This window comes from Maylandia zebra, linkage group LG22 (genome assembly GCF_041146795.1).
Source record: "Maylandia zebra isolate NMK-2024a linkage group LG22, Mzebra_GT3a, whole genome shotgun sequence".
Taxonomy (NCBI): Eukaryota; Metazoa; Chordata; class Actinopteri; order Cichliformes; family Cichlidae; genus Maylandia; species Maylandia zebra.
This window is the reverse complement of record NC_135187.1, coordinates 15,356,893-15,377,746: the sequence shown is the minus strand read 5'-3', so window position 1 is coordinate 15,377,746 and position 20,854 is coordinate 15,356,893. Positions and strand designations below refer to the sequence as shown.

Below are 20,854 nucleotides of genomic sequence, written 5' to 3'. Positions count from 1 at the left end.
CATTTAAATTCCGTTTTCATTCAAATTCTGTTCTTTTCATTCTATTTCCATTGTTTTCATTCAAATTCCATTGTTTTCATTCAAATTCTGTTCTGTTATTCTAATTCCGTTGTTTTCCGTTGTTTTGATTCAAACTCTGTTCTGTACATTCAAATTCCGTTGTTTTCATTCAAATTCTGTTGTTTTCATTCAAATTCCGTTGTTTTCATTCAAATTCCATTGTTTTCATTCAAATTCCATTGTTTTGATTCAAATTCTGTTGTTTGTTTTAATGTGGAAAAAGTGGTTGGGACAGATGTTCAAACAGAAGTGACACGCGGCTGCAGTTACAGTCTGTATTATGCGTTTGTTCTTCATATGAATCTGATGTGTGAACGATGCGCACGTTTATGCGCGTGGCACAGTAAAAGCATCTGCATTAACACAGAGACATCTGGCGTTCTGACGGTAAATAATGTCTGCTGTTCTTTTGCGCATCGTACAGGTCACTGTTCAAGTATATATAGTGGAGTGAGACCACTGCAAGATACAGACTGCAACTGACAGCATAATCCAGCGCTCCAGCCGTGATCGTATAGTGGTTAGTACTCTGCGTTGTGGCCGCAGCAACCCTGGTTCGAATCCGGGTCACGGCAGTGTGGTTGTGATTGCAGAGCAAGTAATTGTAGCAGGTCAGCGTGAATGATTACAGGCATGATTTTTTTCATTGTTGGTACTGGATTGCCCAATCAAATTTCTTAACATAACCAGCTTTTCCTTACCTTACCTGTGAACTCATCAACCAGTTTTTTTTTTCATTTTTACAACAGAGTTTAAACTTCCGTTGTTTTCATTCAAATTCTGTTTTGTTCATTCTAATTCCGTTGTTTTCATTCAAATTCCATTGTTTTCATTTAAATTCTGTTGTTTTCATTCAAATTCCATTGTTTTCATTCAAATTCTGTTGTTTTCATTTAAATTCCGTTTTCATTCAAATTCTGTTCTTTTCATTCTATTTCCATTGTTTTCATTCAAATTCCATTGTTTTCATTCAAATTCTGTTCTGTTATTCTAATTCCGTTGTTTTCCGTTGTTTTGATTCAAACTCTGTTCTGTACATTCAAATTCCGTTGTTTTCATTCAAATTCCATTGTTTTCATTCAATTTCCATTGTTTTCATTCAAATTCTGTTGTTTGTTTTAATGTGGAAAAAGTGGTTGGGACAGATGTTCAAACAGAAGCGACACGCGGCTGCAGTTACAGTCTGTATTATGCGTTTGTTCTTCATATGAATCTGATGTGTGAACGATGCGCACATTTATGCACGTGGCACAGTAAAAGCATCTGCAATTACACAGAGACATCTGGTGTTCTGACGGTAAATAATATCTGCTGTTCGCATCGTACAGGTTACTGTTCAAGTATATATAGTGGAGTGAGACAACTGCGAGATACAGACTGCAACTGACAGCATGCCCTAGCGTGCCAGCCGTGATCGTATAGTGGTTAGTACTCTGCGTTGTGGCCGCAGCAACCCCGGTTCGAATCCGGGTCACGGCAGTGTGGTTGTGATTGCAGAGCAAGTAATTGTAGCAGGTCAGCGTGAATGATTACAGGCATGTTTTTTCATTGTTGGTACTGGATTGCCCAATCAAATTTCTTAACATAACCAGCTTTTCCTTACCTTACCTGTTCGCTCATCAACCAGTTTTCTTTTTCATTTTTACAACAGAGTTTAAACTTCCATTGTTTTCATTCAAATTCTGTTTTGTTCATTCAAATTCTGTTTTGTTCATTCTAATTCCGTTGTTTTCATTCAAATTCCATTGTCTTCATTCAAATTCTGTTGTTTTCATTCAAATTCCATTGTTTTCATTCAAATTCTGTTCTTTTCATTCAAATTCCATTGTTTTCATTCAAATTCTGTTGTTTTCATTCAAATTCCGTTGTTTTCATTCAAATTCTGTTGTTTTCATTCAAATTCTGTTCTTTTCATTCTATTTCCATTGTTTTCATTCAAATTCCATTGTTTTCATTCAAATTCTGTTCTGTTATTCTAATTCCGTTGTTTTCCATTGTTTTGATTCAAACTCTGTTCTGTACATTCAAATTCCGTTGTTTTCATTCAAATTCCGTTGTTTTCATTCAATTTCCATTGTTTTCATTCAAATTCTGTTGTTTTCATTCAAATTCTGTTGTTTTCATTCAAATTCTGTTGTTTTCATTCAAATTCCGTTGTTTTCATTCAAATTCTGTTCTTTTCATTCAAATTCCATTGTTTTCATTCAAATTCCATTGTTTTGATTCAAATTCTGTTGTTTGTTTTAATGTGGAAAAAGTGGTTGGGACAGATGTTCAAACAGAAGCGACACGCGGCTGCAGTTACAGTCTGTATTATGCGTTTGTTCTTCATATGAATCTGATGTGTGAACGATGCGCACATTTATGCACTTGGCACAGTAAAAGCATCTGCAATTACACAGAGACATCTGGCGTTCTGACGGTAAATAATGTCTGCTGTTCTTTTGCGCATCGTACAGGTCACTGTTCAAGTATATATAGTGGAGTGAGACAACTGCAAGATACAGACTGCAACTGACAGCATGACCTAGCGTGCCAGCCGTGATCGTATAGTGGTTAGTACTCTGCGTTGTGGCCGCAGCAACCCCGGTTCGAATCCGGGTCACGGCAGTGTGGTTGTGATTACAGAGCAAGTAATTGGAGACTCAAAGGCTGCACGGCAGCTTGAATGGTTACAGTCATGTTATTTCATTATTGGCACTGGATTGTCCAATCAAGTTTCTGAACGTAACCGGGTTTTCCTTACCTTACCTGTTCGCTCATCAACCAGTTTTTTTTTCATTTTTACAACAGAGTTTAAACTTCCATTGTTTTCATTCAAATTCTGTTTTGTTCATTCAAATTCTGTTTTGTTCATTCTAATTCCGTTGTTTTCATTCAAATTCCATTGTTTTCATTCAAATTCTGCTGTTTTCATTCAAATTCCGTTGTTTTCATTCAAATTCTGTTGTTTTCATTCAAATTCCATTGTTTTCATTCAAATTCTGTTGTTTTCATTCAAATTCCGTTGTTTTCATTCAAATTCTGTTCTTTTCATTCAAATTCCATTGTTTTCATTCAAATTCTGTTGTTTTCATTCAAATTCCATTGTTTTCATTCAATTTCCATTGTTTTCATTCAAATTCTGTTCTTTTCATTCTATTTCCATTGTTTTCATTCAAATTCCATTGTTTTCATTCAAATTCTTTTCTATTATTCTAATTCCGTTGTTTTCCGTTGTTTTGATTCAAACTCTGTTCTGTACATTCAAATTCCGTTGTTTTCATTCAAATTCCGTTGTTTTCATTCAATTTCCATTGTTTTCATTCAAATTCCGTTGTTTTCATTCAAATTCTGTTGTTTTCATTCAAATTCCATTGTTTTCATTCAAATTCTGTTGTTTTCATTCAAATTCCGTTGTTTTCATTCAAATTCTGTTGTTTTCATTCAAATTCCGTTGTTTTCATTCAAATTCTGTTGTTTTCATTCAAATTCCATTGTTTTCATTCAATTTCCATTGTTTTCATTCAAATTCTGTTCTTTTCATTCTATTTCCATTGTTTTCATTCAAATTCCATTGTTTTCATTCAAATTCTTTTCTATTATTCTAATTCCGTTGTTTTCCGTTGTTTTGATTCAAACTCTGTTCTGTACATTCAAATTCCGTTGTTTTCATTCAAATTCCGTTGTTTTCATTCAATTTCCATTGTTTTCATTCAAATTCCGTTGTTTTCATTCAAATTCTGTTGTTTTCATTCAAATTCCATTGTTTTCATTCAAATTCTGTTGTTTTCATTCAAATTCCATTGTTTTCATTCAAATTCTGTTGTTTTCATTCAAATTCCGTTGTTTTCATTCAAATTCTGTTCTTTTCATTCAAATTCCATTGTTTTCATTCAAATTCCATTGTTTTGATTCAAATTCTGTTGTTTGTTTTAATGTGGAAAAAGTGGTTGGGACAGATGTTCAAACAGAAGTGACACGCGGCTGCAGTTACAGTCTGTATTATGCGTTTGTTCTTCATATGAATCTGATGTGTGAACGATGCGCACGTTTATGCGCGTGGCACAGTAAAAGCATCTGCATTAACACAGAGACATCTGGCGTTCTGACGGTAAATAATGTCTGCTGTTCTTTTGCGCATCGTACAGGTCACTGTTCAAGTATATATAGTGGCGTGAGACCACTGCAAGATACAGACTGCAACTGACAGCATAATCCAGCGCTCCAGCCGTGATCGTATAGTGGTTAGTACTCTGCGTTGTGGCCGCAGCAACCCCGGTTCGAATCCGGGTCACGGCAGTGTGGTTGTGATTGCAGAGCAAGTAATTGTAGCAGGTCAGCGTGAATGATTACAGGCATGATTTTTTTCATTGTTGGTACTGGATTGCCCAATCAAATTTCTTAACATAACCAGCTTTTCCTTACCTTACCTGTGAACTCATCAACCAGTTTTTTTTTTCATTTTTACAACAGAGTTTAAACTTCCGTTGTTTTCATTCAAATTCTGTTTTGTTCATTCTAATTCCGTTGTTTTCATTCAAATTCCATTGTTTTCATTTAAATTCTGTTGTTTTCATTCAAATTCCATTGTTTTCATTCAAATTCTGTTGTTTTCATTTAAATTCCGTTTTCATTCAAATTCTGTTCTTTTCATTCTATTTCCATTGTTTTCATTCAAATTCCATTGTTTTGATTCAAATTCTGTTCTGTTATTCTAATCCCGTTGTTTTCCGTTGTTTTGATTCAAACTCTGTTCTGTACATTCAAATTCCGTTGTTTTCATTCAAATTCCATTGTTTTCATTCAATTTCCATTGTTTTGATTCAAATTCTGTTGTTTGTTTTAATGTGGAAAAAGTGGTTGGGACAGATGTTCAAACAGAAGCGACACGCGGCTGCAGTTACAGTCTGTATTATGCGTTTGTTCTTCATATGAATCTGATGTGTGAACGATGCGCACATTTATGCACGTGGCACAGTAAAAGCATCTGCAATTACACAGAGACATCTGGTGTTCTGACGATAAATAATATCTGCTGTTCGCATCGTACAGGTTACTGTTCAAGTATATATAGTGGAGTGAGACAACTGCAAGATACAGACTGCAACTGACAGCCTGACCTAGTGTGCCAGCCGTGATCGTATAGTGGTTAGTACTCTGCGTTGTGGCCGCAGCAACCCCGGTTCGAATCCGGGTCACGGCAGTGTGGTTGTGATTGCAGAGCAAGTAATTGTAGCAGGTCAGGCATGTTTTTTCATTGTTGGTACTGGATTGCCCAATCAAATTTCTTAACATAACCAGCTTTTCCTTACCTTACCTGTTCGCTCATCAACCAGTTTTCTTTTTCATTTTTACAACAGAGTTTAAACTTCCATTGTTTTCATTCAAATTCTGTTTTGTTCATTCAAATTCTGTTTTGTTCATTCTAATTCCGTTGTTTTCATTCAAATTCCATTGTCTTCATTCAAATTCTGTTGTTTTCATTCAAATTCCGTTGTTTTCATTCAAATTCTGTTCTTTTCATTCAAATTCCATTGTTTTCATTCAAATTCTGTTGTTTTCATTCAAATTCCGTTGTTTTCATTCAATTTCCATTGTTTTCATTCAAATTCTGTTCTTTTCATTCTATTTCCATTGTTTTCATTCAAATTCCATTGTTTTCATTCAAATTCTGTTCTATTATTCTAATTCCGTTGTTTTCCGTTGTTTTGATTCAAACTCTGTTCTGTACATTCAAATCCGTTGTTTTCATTCAAATTCCGTTGTTTTCATTCAATTTCCATTGTTTTGATTCAAATTCTGTTCTGTTTCATTCAAATTCTGTTGTTTTCATTCAAATTCCATTGTTTTCATTCAAATTCTGTTGTTTTCATTCAAATTCCGTTGTTTTCATTCAAATTCCGTTGTTTTCATTCAATTTCCATTGTTTTCATTCAAATTCTGTTTTGTTCATTCAAATTCTGTTGTTTTCATTCAAATTCCATTGTTTTCATTCAAATTCTGTTGTTTTCATTCAAATTCCGTTGTTTTCATTCTAATTCTGTTGTTTTCTTTGACCACCAGGACTGTTAGGAGCTGGTCAGAGGAGGCAATAGCGGAACTACAGGGCTGTTTCGAGGTGACCGACTGGGAAACACTCTGTGAGCCTCACGCCGAGGACATCAATGGGCTTACTGAGTGTATCACAGACTACATAACTTTCTGCACCGACTCCATTGTTCCAGCTCAGACTGTTCATTGTTACCCAAATAACAAGCCATGGGTGACTAAGGACATCAAAGCCCTCCTCAACAACAAGAAGAGGGCTTTCAGAGGGGGCAACAAAGAGGAGGTGAGGAAGGTCCAGGTGTTACTAAAGGACAAGATCAGAGAGGCTAAGGACAATTACAGGAGGAAGCTGGAGTGGAAACTCCAGCAGAACAGCATGAGAGAGGTGTGGAGGGGCATGAAGACCATCACTGGATTCAGGCCAACCAACAGCAGGGGAGCTGAGGGAGGTGAGAATAGAGCCGACGAGTTGAATCTGTTTTTCAATAGATTCGACACCACAGTGTCTGCTCCCACCCCCACAACCTCACCTGCAGTCAGCCTGGAATCCAGAGCCACACCACTGTGCCAGCCTCTCTCTTCACATGTTGCCTCCTGTGAGATTCCTGACACCCCTCCCCCACCCATCACCTTCACTCAATACCAGGTTGAGATGCAAATGAGGAGACTTCACTCAGGCAAGTCTGCTGGACCAGACGGAGTGAGTCCCCTTGTCCTCAAGGCCTGTGCCCCCCAGCTGTGTGGAGTCTTTCATAAACTGTTTATGCTGAGTCTGAGTCTGCAGAGGGTCCCGGTGATGTGGAAGACATCATGCCTCGTCCCTGTACCAAAGACGCCTCGTCCCAGTGGCCCCCAGGATTACAGGCCCGTGGCACTGACCTCCCACATCATGAAGACCCTGGAAAGGCTCATCCTGGACCAGCTGCAACCCATAGTAAGACCACATCTGGATCCCCTTCAGTTCGCTTATCAGCCTCGTCTCGGAACTGAGGACGCCATCATCTACCTGCTCAATCGTGTCTACACCCATCTGGACCAGCCGGCGAGCACTGTGAGGGTCATGTTTTTTGACTTTTCCAGTGCTTTCAACACCATCAGGCCGACCCTCCTGGGTGATAAGTTAGCAGCGATGCAGGTGGATGCTTCTCTGGTGTCCTGGATTGTTGATTACCTGACAGGAAGACCACAATATGTACGTCTCCCACAGTGTGTGTCTGACAAGGTGATTAGCAACACAGGGGCACCACAGGGGACTGTCCTCTCCCCCTTCCTCTTCACCCTCTACACCACAGACTTCAGCCACTGCACAGAGACCTGCCATCTTCAGAGGTTTTCTGATGACTCTGCGGTGGTTGGATGCATCAGCAGGGATGATGAGACAGAGTACCGGGCTGTGGTCGACTCCTTTGTCACGTGGTGTGAGCAGAATCATCTGCAGCTCAACGTGGCAAAGACCAAGGAACTGATCGTGGACTTCAGGAAGACCAGGAAACACTTGACCCCTGTTTCAATTCAGGGGGTCAGTGTTGACATTGTGGAGGACTATAAATACCTTGGAGTACACATTGACAATAAACTGGACTGGGCTAAAAACACCACAGCACTTTACAGGAAGGGCCAGAGTCGTCTCTACTTTTTGAGGCGACTGAGGTCCTTCAACATCTGCCAGAAAATGCTGAGGATTTTCTATGAGTCTGTGGTGGCCAGTGCGATCCTCTATGCTGTTGCATGCTGGGGGAGCAGGCTGAGGGTCGCAGATGCCAACAGACTTAATAAACTGATCCGTAAGGCCAGCAATGTTGTGGGGATGGAGCTGGACTCCCTCAAGGTGGTGTCGGAGAGGCGGATGCTGTCCAAGATAAAGACAATGTTGGATAACACCTCCCACCCACTCCATGACATGTTGGTCAGTCACAGGAGCTCGTTCAGTGAGAGACTGAGATTACCGAAAAGCACCACTGAACGACACAGGAAATCATTCCTGCCTGTGGCCATCTCCCTGTACAACGCATCCACTTAACACACTGTTTGCTGCTACAACTACACATGTTTCTTTTCCAAATATTTATTTATAAGTGACTTATGTATGTATGTATGTATATATATGTATATATTGTACTATTCTTAGTTAGCGTATTGTCTGTCTTGTCTTAATGTTGGTTTAAAATGGAGCACTGTAACAAAAAATAATTTCCCCCAGGGATCAATAAAGTATTCTGATTCTGATTCTGATTCTGATTTTCATTCAAATTCCATTGTTTTCATTCAAATTCTGTTGTTTTCATTCAAATTCCGTTGTTTTCATTCAAATTCTGTTGTTTTCATTTAAATTCCGTTTTCATTCAAATTCTGTTCTTTTCATTCTATTTCCATTGTTTTCATTCAAATTCCATTGTTTTCATTCAAATTCTGTTCTGTTATTCTAATTCCGTTGTTTTCCATTGTTTTGATTCAAACTCTGTTCTGTACATTCAAATTCCGTTGTTTTCATTCAAATTCCATTGTTTTCATTCAATTTCCATTGTTTTGATTCAAATTCTGTTGTTTGTTTTAATGTGGAAAAAGTGGTTGGGACAGATGTTCAAACAGAAGCGACACGCGGCTGCAGTTACAGTCTGTATTATGCGTTTGTTCTTCATATGAATCTGATGTGTGAACGATGCGCACATTTATGCACGTGGCACAGTAAAAGCATCTGCAATTACACAGAGACATCTGGTGTTCTGACGGTAAATAATATCTGCTGTTCGCATCGTACAGGTTACTGTTCAAGTATATATAGTGGAGTGAGACAACTGCAAGATACAGACTGCAACTGACAGCATGACCTAGCGTGCCAGCCGTGATCGTATAGTGGTTAGTACTCTGCGTTGTGGCCGCAGCAACCCCGGTTCGAATCCGGGTCACGGCAGTGTGGTTGTGATTGCAGAGCAAGTAATTGTAGCAGGTCAGCGTGAATGATTACAGGCATGTTTTTTCATTGTTGGTACTGGATTGCCCAATCAAGTTTCTGAACGTAACCGGCTTTTCCTTACCTTACCTGTTCGCTCATCAACCAGTTTTTTTTTTCATTTTTACAACAGAGTTTAAACTTCCATTGTTTTCATTCAAATTCTGTTTTGTTCATTCAAATTCTGTTTTGTTCATTCTAATTCCGTTGTTTTCATTCAAATTCCATTGTCTTCATTCAAATTCTGTTGTTTTCATTCAAATTCCGTTGTTTTCATTCAAATTCTGTTCTTTTCATTCAAATTCCATTGTTTTCATTCAAATTCTGTTGTTTTCATTCAAATTCCGTTGTTTTCATTCAAATTCTGTTGTTTTCATTCAAATTCTGTTCTTTTCATTCTATTTCCATTGTTTTCATTCAAATTCCATTGTTTTGATTCAAATTCTGTTCTGTTATTCTAATTCCGTTGTTTTCCGTTGTTTTGATTCAAACTCTGTTCTGTACATTCAAATTCCGTTGTTTTCATTCAAATTCCGTTGTTTTCATTCAATTTCCATTGTTTTCATTCAAATTCTGTTGTTTTCATTCAAATTCTGTTGTTTTCATTCAAATTCTGTTGTTTTCATTCAAATTCCGTTGTTTTCATTCAAATTCTGTTCTTTTCATTCAAATTCCATTGTTTTCATTCAAATTCCATTGTTTTGATTCAAATTCTGTTGTTTGTTTTAATGTGGAAAAAGTGGTTGGGACAGATGTTCAAACAGAAGCGACACGCGGCTGCAGTTACAGTCTGTATTATGCGTTTGTTCTTCATATGAATCTGATGTGTGAACGATGCGCACATTTATGCACGTGGCACAGTAAAAGCATCTGCAATTACACAGAGACATCTGGTGTTCTGACGGTAAATAATATCTGCTGTTCGCATCGTACAGGTTACTGTTCAAGTATATATAGTGGAGTGAGACAACTGTAAGATACAGACTGCAACTGACAGCATGACCTAGCGTGCCAGCCGTGATCGTATAGTGGTTAGTACTCTGCGTTGTGGCCGCAGCAACCCCGGTTCGAATCCGGGTCACGGCAGTGTGTTTGTGATTGCAGAGCAAGTAATTGGAGACTCAAAGGCTGCACGGCAGCTTGAATGGTTACAGTCATGTTATTTCATTATTGGCACTGGATTGTCCAATCAAGTTTCTGAACGTAACCGGGTTTTCCTTACCTTACCTGTTCGCTCATCAACCAGTTTTTTTTTCATTTTTACAACAGAGTTTAAACTTCCATTGTTTTCGTTCAAATTCTGTTTTGTTCATTCAAATTCTGTTTTGTTCATTCTAATTCCGTTGTTTTCATTCAAATTCCATTGTTTTCATTCAAATTCTGTTGTTTTCATTCAAATTCCGTTGTTTTCATTCAAATTCTGTTGTTTTCATTCAAATTCCATTGTTTTCATTCAAATTCTGTTGTTTTCATTCAAATTCCGTTGTTTTCATTCAAATTCTGTTCTTTTCATTCAAATTCCATTGTTTTCATTCAAATTCTGTTGTTTTCATTCAAATTCCGTTGTTTTCATTCAATTTCCATTGTTTTCATTCAAATTCTGTTCTTTTCATTCTATTTCCATTGTTTTCATTCAAATTCCATTGTTTTCATTCAAATTCTGTTCTATTATTCTAATTCCGTTGTTTTCCGTTGTTTTGATTCAAACTCTGTTCTGTACATTCAAATTCCGTTGTTTTCATTCAAATTCCGTTGTTTTCATTCAATTTCCATTGTTTTCATTCAAATTCTGTTGTTTTCATTCAAATTCTGTTGTTTTCATTCAAATTCCATTGTTTTCATTCAAATTCTGTTGTTTTCATTCAAATTCCGTTGTTTTCATTCAAATTCCGTTGTTTTCATTCAATTTCCATTGTTTTGATTCAAATTCTGTTCTGTTTCATTCAAATTCTGTTGTTTTCATTCAAATTCCATTGTTTTCATTCAACTTCTGTTGTTTTCATTCAAATTCCGTTGTTTTCATTCAAATTCCGTTGTTTTCATTCAATTTCCATTGTTTTCATTCAAATTCTGTTTTGTTCATTCAAATTCTGTTGTTTTCAATCAAATTCCATTGTTTTCATTCAAATTCTGTTGTTTTCATTCAAATTCCGTTGTTTTCATTCAAATTCTGTTGTTTTCATTCAAATTCCATTGTTTTCATTCAAATTCTGTTGTTTTCATTCAAATTCCATTGTTTTCATTCAAATTCTGTTGTTTTCATTCAAATTCCGTTGTTTTCATTCAAATTCCGTTGTTTTCATTCAATTTCCATTGTTTTGATTCAAATTCTGTTGTTTTCATTCAAATTCTGTTGTTTTCATTCAAATTCCATTGTTTTCATTCAAATTCTGTTGTTTTCATTCAAATTCCGTTGTTTTCATTCAAATTCCGTTGTTTTCATTCAATTTCCATTGTTTTCATTCAAATTCTGTTTTGTTCATTCAAATTCTGTTGTTTTCATTCAAATTCCATTGTTTTCATTCAAATTCTGTTGTTTTCATTCAAATTCCGTTGTTTTCATTCAAATTCTGTTGTTTTCATTCAAATTCCATTGTTTTCATTCATATTCTGTTGTTTTCATTCAAATTCCGTTGTTTTCATTCAAATTCTGTTCTTTTCATTCAAATTCCATTGTTTTCATTCAAATTCCATTGTTTTCATTCAAATTCTGTTGTTTGTTTTAATGTGGAAAAAGTGGTTGGGACAGATGTTCAAACAGAAGCGACACGCGGCTGCAGTTACAATCTGTATTATGCGTTTGTTCTTCATATGAATCTGATGTGTGAACGATGCGCACATTTATGCACGTGGCACAGTAAAAGCATCTGCAATTACACAGAGACATCTGGTGTTCTCACCGTAAATAATATCTGCTGTTCGCATCGTACAGGTTACTGTTCAAGTATATATAGTGGAGTGAGACAACTGCAAGATACAGACTGCAACTGACAGCATGACCTAGCGTGCCAGCCGTGATCGTATAGTGGTTAGTACTCTGCGTTGTGGCCGCAGCAACCCCGGTTCGAATCCGGGTCACGGCAGTGTGTTTGTGATTGCAGAGCAAGTAATTGGAGACTCAAAGGCTGCACGGCAGCTTGAATGGTTACAGTCATGTTATTTCATTATTGGCACTGGATTGTCCAATCAAGTTTCTGAACGTAACCGGCTTTTCCTTACCTTACCTGTTCGCTCATCAACCAGTTTTTTTTTCATTTTTACAACAGAGTTTAAACTTCCATTGTTTTCGTTCAAATTCTGTTTTGTTCATTCAAATTCTGTTTTGTTCATTCTAATTCCGTTGTTTTCATTCAAATTCCATTGTTTTCATTCAAATTCTGTTGTTTTCATTCAAATTCCATTGTTTTCATTCAAATTCTGTTGTTTTCATTCAAATTCCGTTGTTTTCATTCAAATTCTGTTCTTTTCATTCAAATTCCATTGTTTTCATTCAAATTCTGTTGTTTTCATTCAAATTCCGTTGTTTTCATTCAATTTCCATTGTTTTCATTCAAATTCTGTTCTTTTCATTCTATTTCCATTGTTTTCATTCAAATTCCATTGTTTTCATTCAAATTCTGTTCTATTATTCTAATTCCGTTGTTTTCCGTTGTTTTGATTCAAACTCTGTTCTGTACATTCAAATTCCGTTGTTTTCATTCAAATTCCGTTGTTTTCATTCAAATTCTGTTGTTTTCATTCAAATTCTGTTGTTTTCATTCAAATTCCATTGTTTTCATTCAAATTCTGTTGTTTTCATTCAAATTCCGTTGTTTTCATTCAAATTCCGTTGTTTTCATTCAATTTCCATTGTTTTCATTCAAATTCCATTGTTTTCATTCAAATTCTGTTCTATTATTCTAATTCCGTTGTTTTCCGTTGTTTTGATTCAAACTCTGTTCTGTACATTCAAATTCCGTTGTTTTCATTCAAATTCCGTTGTTTTCATTCAAATTCCATTGTTTTCATTCAAATTCTGTTCTATTATTCTAATTCCGTTGTTTTCCGTTGTTTTGATTCAAACTCTGTTCTGTACATTCAAATTCCATTGTTTTCATTCAAATTCCGTTGTTTTCATTCAAATTCTGTTGTTTTCATTCAAATTCTGTTGTTTTCATTCAAATTCCATTGTTTTCATTCAAATTCTGTTGTTTTCATTCAAATTCCGTTGTTTTCATTCAAATTCCGTTGTTTTCATTCAATTTCCATTGTTTTCATTCAAATTCTGTTTTGTTCATTCAAATTCTGTTGTTTTCATTCAAATTCCATTGTTTTCATTCAAATTCTGTTGTTTTCATTCAAATTCCGTTGTTTTCATTCAAATTCTGTTGTTTTCATTCAAATTCCATTGTTTTCATTCAAATTCTGTTGTTTTCATTCAAATTCCATTGTTTTCATTCAAATTCTGTTGTTTTCATTCAAATTCCGTTGTTTTCATTCAAATTCCGTTGTTTTCATTCAATTTCCATTGTTTTGATTCAAATTCTGTTGTTTTCATTCAAATCTGTTGTTTTCATTCAAATTCCATTGTTTTCATTCAAATTCTGTTGTTTTCATTCAAATTCCGTTGTTTTCATTCAAATTCCGTTGTTTTCATTCAATTTCCATTGTTTTCATTCAAATTCTGTTTTGTTCATTCAAATTCTGTTGTTTTCATTCAAATTCCATTGTTTTCATTCAAATTCTGTTGTTTTCATTCAAATTCCGTTGTTTTCATTCAAATTCTGTTGTTTTCATTCAAATTCCATTGTTTTCATTCAAATTCTGTTGTTTTCATTCAAATTCCGTTGTTTTCATTCAAATTCTGTTCTTTTCATTCAAATTCCATTGTTTTCATTCAAATTCCATTGTTTTGATTCAAATTCTGTTGTTTGTTTTAATGTGGAAAAAGTGGTTGGGACAGATGTTCAAACAGAAGTGACACGCGGCTGCAGTTACAGTCTGTATTATGCGTTTGTTCTTCATATGAATCTGATGTGTGAACGATGCGCACGTTTATGCGCGTGGCACAGTAAAAGCATCTGCAATTACACAGAGACATCTGGTGTTCTGACGGTAAATAATATCTGCTGTTCGCATCGTACAGGTTACTGTTCAAGTATATATAGTGGAGTGAGACAACTGCAAGATACAGACTGCAACTGACAGCATGACCTAGCGTGCCAGCCGTGATCGTATAGTGGTTAGTACTCTGCGTTGTGGCCGCAGCAACCCCGGTTCGAATCCGGGTCACGGCAGTGTGTTTGTGATTGCAGAGCAAGTAATTGGAGGCTCAAAGGCTGCACGGCAGCTTGAATGGTTACAGTCATGTTATTTCATTATTGGCACTGGATTGTCCAATCAAGTTTCTGAACGTAACCGGCTTTTCCTTACCTTACCTGTTCGCTCATCAACCAGTTTTTTTTTCATTTTTACAACAGAGTTTAAACTTCCATTGTTTTCGTTCAAATTCTGTTTTGTTCATTCAAATTCTGTTTTGTTCATTCTAATTCCGTTGTTTTCATTCAAATTCCATTGTTTTCATTCAAATTCTGTTGTTTTCATTCAAATTCCGTTGTTTTCATTCAAATTCTGTTGTTTTCATTCAAATTCCATTGTTTTCATTCAAATTCTGTTGTTTTCATTCAAATTCCGTTGTTTTCATTCAAATTCTGTTCTTTTCATTCAAATTCCATTGTTTTCATTCAAATTCTGTTGTTTTCATTCAAATTCCGTTGTTTTCATTCAATTTCCATTGTTTTCATTCAAATTCTGTTCTTTTCATTCTATTTCCATTGTTTTCATTCAAATTCCATTGTTTTCATTCAAATTCTGTTCTATTATTCTAATTCCGTTGTTTTCCGTTGTTTTGATTCAAACTCTGTTCTGTACATTCAAATTCCGTTGTTTTCATTCAAATTCCGTTGTTTTCATTCAATTTCCATTGTTTTCATTCAAATTCTGTTGTTTTCATTCAAATTCTGTTGTTTTCATTCAAATTCCATTGTTTTCATTCAAATTCTGTTGTTTTCATTCAAATTCCGTTGTTTTCATTCAATTTCCATTGTTTTGATTCAAATTCTGTTCTGTTTCATTCAAATTCTGTTGTTTTCATTCAAATTCCATTGTTTTCATTCAAATTCTGTTGTTTTCATTCAAATTCCGTTGTTTTCATTCAAATTCCGTTGTTTTCATTCAATTTCCATTGTTTTCATTCAAATTCTGTTTTGTTCATTCAAATTCTGTTGTTTTCATTCAAATTCCATTGTTTTCATTCAAATTCTGTTGTTTTCATTCAAATTCCGTTGTTTTCATTCAAATTCTGTTGTTTTCATTCAAATTCCATTGTTTTCATTCAAATTCTGTTGTTTTCATTCAAATTCCGTTGTTTTCATTCAAATTCTGTTCTTTTCATTCAAATTCCATTGTTTTCATTCAAATTCCATTGTTTTCATTCAAATTCTGTTGTTTGTTTTAATGTGGAAAAAGTGGTTGGGACAGATGTTCAAACAGAAGTGACACGCGGCTGCAGTTACAGTCTGTATTATGCGTTTGTTCTTCATATGAATCTGATGTGTGAACGATGCGCACGTTTATGCGCGTGGCACAGTAAAAGCATCTGCATTAACACAGAGACATCTGGCGTTCTGACGGTAAATAATGTCTGCTGTTCTTTTGCGCATCGTACAGGTCACTGTTCAAGTATATATAGTGGAGTGAGACCACTGCAAGATACAGACTGCAACTGACAGCATAATCCAACGCTCCAGCCGTGATCGTATAGTGGTTAGTACTCTGCGTTGTGGCCGCAGCAACCCCGGTTCGAATCCGGGTCACGGCAGTGTGGTTGTGATTGCAGAGCAAGTAATTGTAGCAGGTCAGCGTGAATGATTACAGGCATGATTTTTTTCATTGTTGGTACTGGATTGCCCAATCAAATTTCTTAACATAACCAGCTTTTCCTTACCTTACCTGTGAACTCATCAACCAGTTTTTTTTTCATTTTTACAACAGAGTTTAAACTTCCGTTGTTTTCATTCAAATTCTGTTTTGTTCATTCTAATTCCGTTGTTTTCATTCAAATTCCATTGTTTTCATTTAAATTCTGTTGTTTTCATTCAAATTCCATTGTTTTCATTCAAATTCTGTTGTTTTCATTTAAATTCCGTTTTCATTCAAATTCTGTTCTTTTCATTCTATTTCCATTGTTTTCATTCAAATTCCATTGTTTTCATTCAAATTCTGTTCTGTTATTCTAATTCCGTTGTTTTCCGTTGTTTTGATTCAAACTCTGTTCTGTACATTCAAATTCCGTTGTTTTCATTCAAATTCCATTGTTTTCATTCAATTTCCATTGTTTTCATTCAAATTCTGTTGTTTGTTTTAATGTGGAAAAAGTGGTTGGGACAGATGTTCAAACAGAAGCGACACGCGGCTGCAGTTACAGTCTGTATTATGCGTTTGTTCTTCATATGAATCTGATGTGTGAACGATGCGCACATTTATGCACGTGGCACAGTAAAAGCATCTGCAATTACACAGAGACATCTGGTGTTCTGACGGTAAATAATATCTGCTGTTCGCATCGTACAGGTTACTGTTCAAGTATATATAGTGGAGTGAGACAACTGCAAGATACAGACTGCAACTGACAGCATGACCTAGCGTGCCAGCCGTGATCGTATAGTGGTTAGTACTCTGCGTTGTGGCCGGTTTGAATCCGGGTCACGGCAGTGTGGTTGTGATTGCAGAGCAAGTAATTGTAGCAGGTCAGCGTGAATGATTACAGGCATGTTTTTTCATTGTTGGTACTGGATTGCCCAATCAAATTTCTTAACATAACCAGCTTTTCCTTACCTTACCTGTTCGCTCATCAACCAGTTTTCTTTTTCATTTTTACAACAGAGTTTAAACTTCCATTGTTTTCATTCAAATTCTGTTTTGTTCATTCAAATTCTGTTTTGTTCATTCTAATTCCGTTGTTTTCATTCAAATTCCATTGTCTTCATTCAAATTCTGTTGTTTTCATTCAAATTCCGTTGTTTTCATTCAAATTCTGTTCTTTTCATTCAAATTCCATTGTTTTCATTCAAATTCTGTTGTTTTCATTCAAATTCCGTTGTTTTCATTCAAATTCTGTTGTTTTCATTCAAATTCTGTTCTTTTCATTCTATTTCCATTGTTTTCATTCAAATTCCATTGTTTTCATTCAAATTCTGTTCTGTTATTCTAATTCCGTTGTTTTCCGTTGTTTTGATTCAAACTCTGTTCTGTACATTCAAATTCCGTTGTTTTCATTCAAATTCCGTTGTTTTCATTCAATTTCCATTGTTTTCATTCAAATTCTGTTGTTTTCATTCAAATTCTGTTGTTTTCATTCAAATTCTGTTGTTTTCATTCAAATTCCGTTGTTTTCATTCAAATTCTGTTCTTTTCATTCAAATTCCATTGTTTTCATTCAAATTCTGTTGTTTTCATTCAAATTCCGTTGTTTTCATTCAATTTCCATTGTTTTCATTCAAATTCTGTTCTTTTCATTCTATTTCCATTGTTTTCATTCAAATTCCATTGTTTTCATTCAAATTCTGTTCTATTATTCTAATTCCGTTGTTTTCCGTTGTTTTGATTCAAACTCTGTTCTGTACATTCAAATTCCGTTGTTTTCATTCAAATTCCGTTGTTTTCATTCAATTTCCATTGTTTTGATTCAAATTCTGTTGTTTTCATTCAAATTCTGTTGTTTTCATTCAAATTCCATTGTTTTCATTCAAATTCTGTTGTTTTCATTCAAATTCCGTTGTTTTCATTCAAATTCCGTTGTTTTCATTCAATTTCCATTGTTTTCATTCAAATTCTGTTTTGTTCATTCAAATTCTGTTGTTTTCATTCAAATTCCATTGTTTTCATTCAAATTCTGTTGTTTTCATTCAAATTCCGTTGTTTTCATTCAAATTCTGTTGTTTTCATTCAAATTCCATTGTTTTCATTCAAATTCTGTTGTTTTCATTCAAATTCCATTGTTTTCATTCAAATTCTGTTGTTTTCATTCAAATTCCGTTGTTTTCATTCAATTTCCATTGTTTTGATTCAAATTCTGTTGTTTTCATTCAAATTCTGTTGTTTTCATTCAAATTCCATTGTTTTCATTCAAATTCTGTTGTTTTCATTCAAATTCCGTTGTTTTCATTCAAATTCCGTTGTTTTCATTCAATTTCCATTGTTTTCATTCAAATTCTGTTTTGTTCATTCAAATTCTGTTGTTTTCATTCAAATTCCATTGTTTTCATTCAAATTCTGTTGTTTTCATTCAAATTCCGTTGTTTTCATTCAAATTCTGTTTTGTTCATTCTAATTCCGTTGTTTTCATTCAAATTCCATTGTTTTCATTTAAATTCTGTTGTTTTCATTCAAATTCCATTGTTTTCATTCAAATTCTGTTGTTTTCATTTAAATTCCGTTTTCATTCAAATTCTGTTCTTTTCATTCTATTTCCATTGTTTTCATTCAAATTCCATTGTTTTGATTCAAATTCTGTTCTGTTATTCTAATTCCGTTGTTTTCCGTTGTTTTGATTCAAACTCTGTTCTGTACATTCAAATTCCGTTGTTTTCATTCAAATTCCATTGTTTTCATTCAATTTCCATTGTTTTGATTCAAATTCTGTTGTTTGTTTTAATGTGGAAAAAGTGGTTGGGACAGATGTTCAAACAGAAGCGACACGCGGCTGCAGTTACAGTCTGTATTATGCGTTTGTTCTTCATATGAATCTGATGTGTGAACGATGCGCACATTTATGCACGTGGCACAGTAAAAGCATCTGCAATTACACAGAGACATCTGGTGTTCTCACCGTAAATAATATCTGCTGTTCGCATCGTACAGGTTACTGTTCAAGTATATATAGTGGAGTGAGACAACTGCAAGATACAGACTGCAACTGACAGCATGACCTAGTGTGCCAGCCGTGATCGTATAGTGGTTAGTACTCTGCGTTGTGGCCGCAGCAACCCCGGTTCGAATCCGGGTCACGGCAGTGTGGTTGTGATTGTAGAGCAAGTAATTGTAGCAGGTCAGGCATGTTTTTTCATTGTTGGTACTGGATTGCCCAATCAAATTTCTTAACATAACCAGCTTTTCCTTACCTTACCTGTTCGCTCATCAACCAGTTTTCTTTTTCATTTTTACAACAGAGTTTAAACTTCCATTGTTTTCATTCAAATTCTGTTTTGTTCATTCAAATTCTGTTTTGTTCATTCTAATTCCGTTGTTTTCATTCAAATTCCATTGTCTTCATTCAAATTCTGTTGTTTTCATTCAAATTCCGTTGTTTTCATTCAAATTCTGTTCTTTTCATTCAAATTCCATTGTTTTCATTCAAATTCTGTTGTTTTCATTCAAATTCCGTTGTTTTCATTCAATTTCCATTGTTTTCATTCAAATTCTGTTCTTTTCATTCTATTTCCATTGTTTTCATTCAAATTCCATTGTTTTCATTCAAATTCTGTTCTATTATTCTAATTCCGTTGTTTTCCGTTGTTTTGATTCAAACTCTGTTCTGTACATTCAAATTCCGTTGTTTTCATTCAAATTCCGTTGTTTTCATTCAATTTCCATTGTTTTGATTCAAATTCTGTTCTGTTTCATTCAAATTCTGTTGTTTTCATTCAAATTCCATTGTTTTCATTCAAATTCTGTTGTTTTCATTCAAATTCCGTTGTTTTCATTCAAATTCCGTTGTTTTCATTCAATTTCCATTGTTTTCATTCAAATTCTGTTTTGTTCATTCAAATTCTGTTGTTTTCATTCAAATTCCATTGTTTTCATTCAAATTCTGTTGTTTTCATTCAAATTCCGTTGTTTTCATTCAAATTCTGTTGTTTTCATTCAAATTCCATTGTTTTCATTCAAATTCTGTTGTTTTCATTCAAATTCCGTTGTTTTCATTCAAATTCTGTTCTTTTCATTCAAATTCCATTGTTTTCATTCAAATTCCATTGTTTTGATTCAAATTCTGTTGTTTGTTTTAATGTGGAAAAAGTGGTTGGGACAGATGTTCAAACAGAAGTGACACGCGGCTGCAGTTACAGTCTGTATTATGCGTTTGTTCTTCATATGAATCTGATGTGTGAACGATGCGCACGTTTATGCGCGTGGCACAGTAAAAGCATCTGCATTAACACAGAGACATCTGGCGTTCTGACGGTAAATAATGTCTGCTGTTCTTTTGCGCATCGTACAGGTCACTGTTCAAGTATATATAGTGGAGTGAGACCACTGCAAGATACAGACTGCAACTGACAGCATAATCCAGCGCTCCAGCCGTGATCGTATAGTGGTTAGTACTCTGCGTTGTGGCCGCAGCAACCCCGGTTCGAATCCGGGTCACGGCAGTGTGGTTGTGATTGCAGAGCAAGTAATTGTAGCAGGTCAGCGTGAATGATTACAGGCATGGTTTTTTTCATTGTTGGTACTGGATTGCCCAATCAAATTTCTTAACATAACCAGCTTTTCCTTACCTTACCTGTGAACTCATCAACCAGTTTTTTTTTTCATTTTTACAACAGAGTTTAAACTTCCGTTGTTTTCATTCAAATTCTGTTTTGTTCATTCTAATTCCGTTGTTTTCATTCAAATTCCATTGTTTTCATTTAAATTCTGTTGTTTTCATTCAAATTCCATTGTTTTCATTCAAATTCTGTTGTTTTCATTTAAATTCTGTTTTCATTCAAATTCTGTTCTTTTCATTCTATTTCCATTGTTTTCATTCAAATTCCATTGTTTTGATTCAAATTCTGT

General features: G+C 35.1%; 12 non-coding genes across 12 annotated transcripts; all 12 read left to right on the top strand.

Moving 5' to 3' along the window:
- Nucleotides 1-563: 563 nt before the first annotated feature.
- trnah-gug (transfer RNA histidin (anticodon GUG)) lies at nucleotides 564-635 on the top strand. The gene has a single exon. It is a non-coding gene; the product is annotated as a tRNA-His (tRNA).
- Nucleotides 636-1,467: 832 nt separating this feature from the next.
- Nucleotides 1,468-1,539, top strand: trnah-gug (transfer RNA histidin (anticodon GUG)). Its single transcript has one exon. It is a non-coding gene; the product is annotated as a tRNA-His (tRNA).
- Nucleotides 1,540-2,598: 1,059 nt separating this feature from the next.
- Nucleotides 2,599-2,670, top strand: trnah-gug (transfer RNA histidin (anticodon GUG)). The gene has a single exon. It is a non-coding gene; the product is annotated as a tRNA-His (tRNA).
- A 1,599-nt stretch (nucleotides 2,671-4,269) lies between these two features.
- trnah-gug (transfer RNA histidin (anticodon GUG)) lies at nucleotides 4,270-4,341 on the top strand. The gene has a single exon. It is a non-coding gene; the product is annotated as a tRNA-His (tRNA).
- Nucleotides 4,342-5,173: 832 nt separating this feature from the next.
- trnah-gug (transfer RNA histidin (anticodon GUG)) lies at nucleotides 5,174-5,245 on the top strand. Its single transcript has one exon. It is a non-coding gene; the product is annotated as a tRNA-His (tRNA).
- Nucleotides 5,246-8,929: 3,684 nt separating this feature from the next.
- Nucleotides 8,930-9,001, top strand: trnah-gug (transfer RNA histidin (anticodon GUG)). Its single transcript has one exon. It is a non-coding gene; the product is annotated as a tRNA-His (tRNA).
- A 1,053-nt stretch (nucleotides 9,002-10,054) lies between these two features.
- trnah-gug (transfer RNA histidin (anticodon GUG)) lies at nucleotides 10,055-10,126 on the top strand. The gene has a single exon. It is a non-coding gene; the product is annotated as a tRNA-His (tRNA).
- Nucleotides 10,127-12,051: 1,925 nt separating this feature from the next.
- Nucleotides 12,052-12,123, top strand: trnah-gug (transfer RNA histidin (anticodon GUG)). The gene has a single exon. It is a non-coding gene; the product is annotated as a tRNA-His (tRNA).
- Nucleotides 12,124-14,244: 2,121 nt separating this feature from the next.
- trnah-gug (transfer RNA histidin (anticodon GUG)) lies at nucleotides 14,245-14,316 on the top strand. Its single transcript has one exon. It is a non-coding gene; the product is annotated as a tRNA-His (tRNA).
- A 1,511-nt stretch (nucleotides 14,317-15,827) lies between these two features.
- Nucleotides 15,828-15,899, top strand: trnah-gug (transfer RNA histidin (anticodon GUG)). The gene has a single exon. It is a non-coding gene; the product is annotated as a tRNA-His (tRNA).
- A 3,120-nt stretch (nucleotides 15,900-19,019) lies between these two features.
- trnah-gug (transfer RNA histidin (anticodon GUG)) lies at nucleotides 19,020-19,091 on the top strand. Its single transcript has one exon. It is a non-coding gene; the product is annotated as a tRNA-His (tRNA).
- Nucleotides 19,092-20,376: 1,285 nt separating this feature from the next.
- trnah-gug (transfer RNA histidin (anticodon GUG)) lies at nucleotides 20,377-20,448 on the top strand. The gene has a single exon. It is a non-coding gene; the product is annotated as a tRNA-His (tRNA).
- The last annotated feature ends 406 nt before the right edge of the window (nucleotides 20,449-20,854 follow it).